We start from the raw sequence: 5,887 nt of genomic DNA, 5'->3' as shown, positions 1-5,887 counted from the left end.
ATTCCCCACATTTATAACAAGTGGGAGCCGAGAGGTTCTATTGACCTCCTCCATAGGTTTTCTTAACATAGGCGCTTAATTTCTATCCCTTCATTCCTTCAGCATAGGCCATCTCTAGGACTATGTCTGGTGAGGCATCCATACATGCGTTAATAAAATCATTTAATGTCCCTGTCTTTCTTAGAGGTCGAATAAGATCTTGACAAGGAGCATTGGCATTTTCCCATGCTAATTGTTTCAATAACATATCTGTTCCTTCCGAAGGAGGCAGCATTCTGGTGACTGCCTCCTCTAACCTGGAAATAAAGTCCTGATAGGATTCTTCATTCTTTTGCCTAATACTAGCCAATGCTCCACCCTTGGTATGTTGCCCCATGGTTCCCTTATACTTAGATTACTCACACTTAACCGGTCATCCTTTACCGGCGAACCTGCAGCGTCCTGGTGAGAGTCGTATCCTGACTATCCTATCCTTCACCCTGGTCCCCCGTGGGTGGTGGTCTCCGAGAGGGACGGTCCGCGGCACACCTTCACAATAATCCACAGGTAAAAATGCCCAGTAGAATAGGATATTTCCAAGACTACATTGAGGGCAGCGGGGATCTTCCCATGCCCGTTCATGCCATGCCAGACACCAGAGAAAGATAGCAGCGGCACACATGCCAAGGCACAGCAGCAGCAAGAGACATGCTTGGGCCGAGGTTGTCGGGCCTTTCCTATTGGAGATTTACCCAGCAGAGCTTTATCCACCAGAGCTTTGCTTCCTGGTGGGCCCATGCTCTGAGGTCAATGGCTCCCTGCTGCTCTTCTGATGTGGCCTCTGGCAATTCTGTCCCTGGCAGGACAGTTCATCTGAATGGGTTCAGGGTCATGAGTAGGAGGAAAGCCTCACACTGCCTGGCCCTGAGCTTGCTCGTGGGGCCAGAATGAGTCCACGTCATTGGATAACTACTGAGCTAGGCCCTTGGGCCAACCACACCCCAGTAAAGTCAGGGCCTGGGCAAGGAGAAGGTGGCAGCTATGTCCTGTTAGCCCTTAGACAGATGCTCCAGAGAGTCAAGAGCTTGAGCACTAACTAGGTGGTCTTTTCTGAAAGAGCCTTTATCTAAAGACCATAGAGGGAGCTGGATAGCTCTGTGGGGGTGGGGATGATCATGTTCTATCTGCTTAATAAATGGTGTTGCTTTTAGTCTTCAACATGAGAGGAGAAAGTCAGATGATGAGCAGGACCACAAACCCAACACCACCCTCAGTACTTGCCTGCACAATACCCACGCTGCTGGAGGGGATGTGTGCAGTCACCAGAAGCTACTGTGCACCAGGATCTTTACATACACCATTCCAAAGTAGCCCTGATGTCCACCTCACAGGGGAGGAAGCTGACTCTCAGAGATGCTCAGTAACTTGCTCGTTGGGACACAGGATGTTTGATGGGGATGCTCTTTCAGTTATGAGCCAGGCCATTTGGTCCCAGCAACAAAGTCTGCTGTGGCAACATCCAGGTCCCTCGGAGTTTCCAAAGTGCACGCCAGTGCTTTGCTTTCAGAGCTGTTAGCTCAGCAGCTGTGCTGGGTGTGACCTGGGAGCTTATTTGACCACGTGTTTACCCTGACTCAGGTGGAGAAGCATCAGGCAGAGAGCAGCAAGGCAGAGGGCCCAGGTGCAATCTTGTTGATGGGGAACTGGTTCTGGCCAGCTGAGGTCCAGCCAGGCCAAGCTCATTCCTGCAGACAGAAGTCCCTGAGCTTTCTCTGCTGGTGTCCATTGAAGAGGTCACATAGGAAGGAGGCAGGCACTGTATTTGCCTTTAGTCCCTGAATCCCACACACTTGGCATTCTCTGCCATGTACACGGCCCTTGCTATGGGGAATTTCAGACAGTAAGTGCGGTTTTAACACGTAGCCCGTGGCTTAATGCTGTCACTGAGGAACTGTGGTGTCAGGGATGTGGGTAGGGCCTCCTAGGGAGCCAGTTCATTTTGCCACCCAGTCTTAGAACATGATGCTCTGTGGAGAGTGACAAAACGATTTACCTTTCTGGGGCCCACATAAGGTTCAGGGCATCCTTGTTTCCCGAGCCAGATCTGAGGTTTAGCAGGAGGCTCTCCTTGGGAAGGAGGAAGGTCTCCGTGGGACACTTAGTGTGAGAAGGCAATTCCCTTGAGCCGTGCTTGCCTTGGCACAGTCAGGTGGCTCATGCTTCTGGCTGCTGAGCTGGATCTCCTGAGGAGGGCAGTGACCATGGACCCCTATCCCATGTCATCTAGGTGAACCATCTCTCTTTGGTACCACATAGATACAGTTTACCACAGACCCCAATACTGCAGCCCTAAAGTAGAAATCCAACAGAGTTGACATACATTGGCGTTGAGAACACTGAGGCATGGCTGGAAGGAATCTAAAGGGATAGACTCTCAGAGCCCTGCTCTTCAGCAGCACAGTTAAGGTGACAGATCATTTGAACTTCATCTATAGACCAGAAGAATGACAAACTGACGCCCAACACATCAAATGTAGCTACAAGCAACTAGGCTTAAACCTGCAAGAGTTGGTAGAAGTTGGAAGGCCCCTGAAGATCCCATACTTAGGTCCCAGCACTCGCAAAAGCCTCAGTCAGTTATGCAGAAAGTCCTCAGGGGAAAGAATGGAGGCTAGACAGATGGAGCTGACCACAGAGTCCAGCAACAGATCCCCTAAATCAAGTCAACTAATTTTGTGAGAGGCCACCATGGAAATCAAGGCAGAGAAAATGGTCTGTCCACAAATGACTGCAGAACAAATATTAGAAAAGCAAACAATACAAAAATCCACGTGAAAAAATTCCAGGTCACACAGGTTATATCTGATGTAAGTCTAAAAATTAAAACAAGTCATGAAAGCTGTAAAGCCATAGGAGAAACCCGCACAGCCTCGTGCCCTATGGCCAGGAAGCCTGAGACACGGAATCACACAGGGAAGATGACCTGAGGAGACTGGAGCTCTGATGCCACCAGCCTAGGAAACAGAAGCTGGAGGTTGACTGGAGCAGACCCCCCTCAAGGCCACTAGAGGAGCTTGGACCTGCCAATCCCCAGGACCTCAGAGCTTGGAGACAGCAAATTCCTGTTCTAAGCCATCTGCGTTGTCTGTCGTTCTCACTCCACAGGAATTGGTTCAGGCAAATGTACTCTGCCCATCTTCCTTCCTCGTCCATAGGTGCCTCTCATCCTCCATCCTGCTGCATGAAGGGTTGGGCTAGGAGCAGAACTCTTCCAAAGTCTAGGTTGGGCCATTTCCAGCTCTGACGGTCTTGGGCACTGCCCCGGGCTGCAAAAATGCCTTGGTCTGATGAAAGAACTTAGCTGACAAGGGAGAAGAGGTGAGACATATTACTGGGAGTCTCCACCCTGCCGTCTCTAAAGACCAGAAAGACTAGGGCTAAACACACCATCACCACTCCCCATACTAAGTATTAACTTCCACTGAACAAACCACCCTGCAGCTGTGCATCAACAATGTAAGGCACCAGGCCCTGCTGGATATGCCCGTGCCCCACAGGAACCTCCCTGCTGCCCCATGTCCCCTGCTACAAATCAGCACCTACTGTTGTCCCCAGCTACCCCTCACACACTCCTAGATATACATTCTGGTGCTGGCATGCATGCATTGTGATGTGGAAGGCTCTGTTTGATATGTGGCAGTGACTTGCATTCCAGAAGTGCCTCAAAACTACCCAAGTACGTTGACCTGAAGTAGGAGCTGGGATGGTACAGTGATCCCTACTGTACTATGTGTGATGGAGGCGTGTTCGTGTCCAGCTGGATTGGATACAGAGCACTGGATGTGCACTCGCTGTGGAGGTGGAGGTCATATTCAGCTTGACCTGAGAACTATATCCTGATAGCCTATGTGGGATGGTGGCCCAGGGACCGGATGTTGAGCAGTGTTTGGAGGGTGACACATAGGCACCTATTATGCACTGCTGTATTTGCGGAGGCCTTTGTGTCTAGAAGATGAGATCTTGTATCCCGATCCACAGGCAGGCAGAGAGACTGGGGCTGGCACAGAGAGGTGGGCAGAGATGTAGATGAGAGATTTTTGGGCAGGCTCCCCTTACACCAGAACCCTCCCAGGGGTGCACAAATGACTGTTATTGGTGAATTAGTGACTTTGGAGAATGGGAGCGAACCTGAATAGCAAAAGGAAAACTGGGAGTCTAGGCAGTCTGGGAAAAGGGAAATCCTGATCCAGAGGATTCCACCACTGAACTGGTGGTATAAATACAGCCTCTAAAGGGGTTCACACAGGTACTGCCATGAAGGGAGTGTAACTGGGTTTTTTTTTTTCTCCCACCCACCAGTTCCCCCATAACCACTCTGAGGCTTAATATTAATTACAAACTGATTGGCCATGGCAGACTTACTACCTGCTCACTTTTACATTTACATTCACCCGTTTCTATTAATCTGTGTATCACCACGTACCCATGGCTCAGCAGAAATGCTCTGGCATGGTGTTCCTGGGGTGATCGATGGGGTCTCCCTGACTCCACCTTCTTTTTCCCTATAATTCTCCTTGGATTTCCCACCTGAATCTATTCTGCCTGGCTATTGGCCAAAACAGCTTTCTTAACAAATGGCCATGGTAATAATACATATTCACAGCATATAGATGGGCATCCCACATCAAGGGAGGTTCCTCTAGGGTGGTGCATAGGTCCCTTTGGTCCACCAGTGTCAGGTGGAACACCATCACCTGGGACAGAAGGAACTCTCCCGTTGGTAGATATTTTTGTTTTCATCAGCTGTTCAAAGACTGTTGGAATTACCTGGGATCACCACTGCATAGGCTTTTGGCAGTTTCCTGATCTGTCCATGAGAGAGCTCCCATCTTCAAAGAGGGTGAGACGGGAACTGCAAGTGCTTGGTCTAAAAGCCCAGGCCCAGGAGAGCAGAGGGTCTCCACTGCTTCTGAGCAGGAGTAAAAGGGTTTTAGAGGTAAAACAAGGCTGGGAGGAGGGTTGTGGTTCTTACTGTGGGGCAAGAGGCTAGTGTAATCTGTGATTTCTACAAATAGTAGGTGAACGTTTTGGACCCACAAAGGTCCTAGGAGGGAAAGAGAAGGTGGCTCAGAAGGTCCGACAGGTGGAGTATACAGTGATAGGCCCAAGGATGTTAGCCTTGCGAGCTTCATGCGTTTGGATGTTGCCCCCAAGGCCCTCAAACATGGCTGCTATTCAGTGACCCTCAGTGGCTTAAAGATGGTGTACTATCTTATTCCAGTGTTTCTGATGTTTTATCCTAAAAAAAAAAAAAAAAAAAACACATAAAATGGTTTGTTCTAGTCAGAATTAACCAAAACCATATCCTATTTTTTCTGGCGGTTTTTGTTTGTTTTACCTATATTAAGGAAATACATTTCCTTTGATTCATGTATGTTAGAATTGTTTTTTTTTTAAATAGGAAACTAGTACATGTGAAGTTTTCCCTCTTTTGATTATATGTAACTTTCAGGAAGCTTGTACAAAACTATAAAATATTAAAATGGATAATAAAGGTTAATGGATATAGGTTTTGCTCCCCTAACTCGTGTGCCTTTCATGGATACCTGAATTATTTCCCAACTTGTTGAATTGTAGAAAGTCAAGGAGCAGAGACTCTGCTCTGCTCCCGGAGAGACTCGACAGCTCTGCTCTGGAGCAGAGACGCCATGCTTGCCATGCTACACTCTCCCAGGATGGACGAAGGCTAGAATCTTCCCGGTAAGCGCACCTTGGGGTGCTTACACACATCATTAGAAATGGGCTAGTCCAGGTGCGAGAATTAGCCTGTAAGGGCTAGAGTTCATGGGCCAAGCAGTTCTTTAAATGAATACAGTTTGTGTGTTGTTATTTCGGGCATGAGCTAGCC

At 48.6% G+C, this 5,887-nt stretch overlaps 1 long non-coding RNA gene across 4 annotated transcripts in view; it reads right to left on the bottom strand.

Moving 5' to 3' along the window:
* Positions 1-6: 6 nt before the first annotated feature.
* Positions 7-5,887, bottom strand: part of LOC126502704 (uncharacterized) — a 17,749-nt gene continuing 11,868 nt past the window's right edge. For 2 of the 4 annotated variants that reach the window (XR_007592019.1, XR_007592018.1), the window contains exon 3: positions 7-5,278. This is a non-coding gene — a long non-coding RNA (uncharacterized lncRNA). The remainder of the gene's footprint in view (positions 5,279-5,887) is intronic. The other 2 variants (XR_007592020.1, XR_007592021.1) reach the window with 2 other exon arrangements.

The sequence above is a fragment of the Alexandromys fortis genome, unplaced genomic scaffold (assembly GCF_014885135.2).
Source record: "Alexandromys fortis isolate MF-2015 unplaced genomic scaffold, M_Fortis_MF-2015_v1.1 scaffold_1, whole genome shotgun sequence".
Lineage (NCBI taxonomy): Eukaryota > Metazoa > Chordata > Mammalia > Rodentia > Cricetidae > Alexandromys > Alexandromys fortis.
This window is presented reverse-complemented; position numbering and strand designations above follow the sequence as displayed.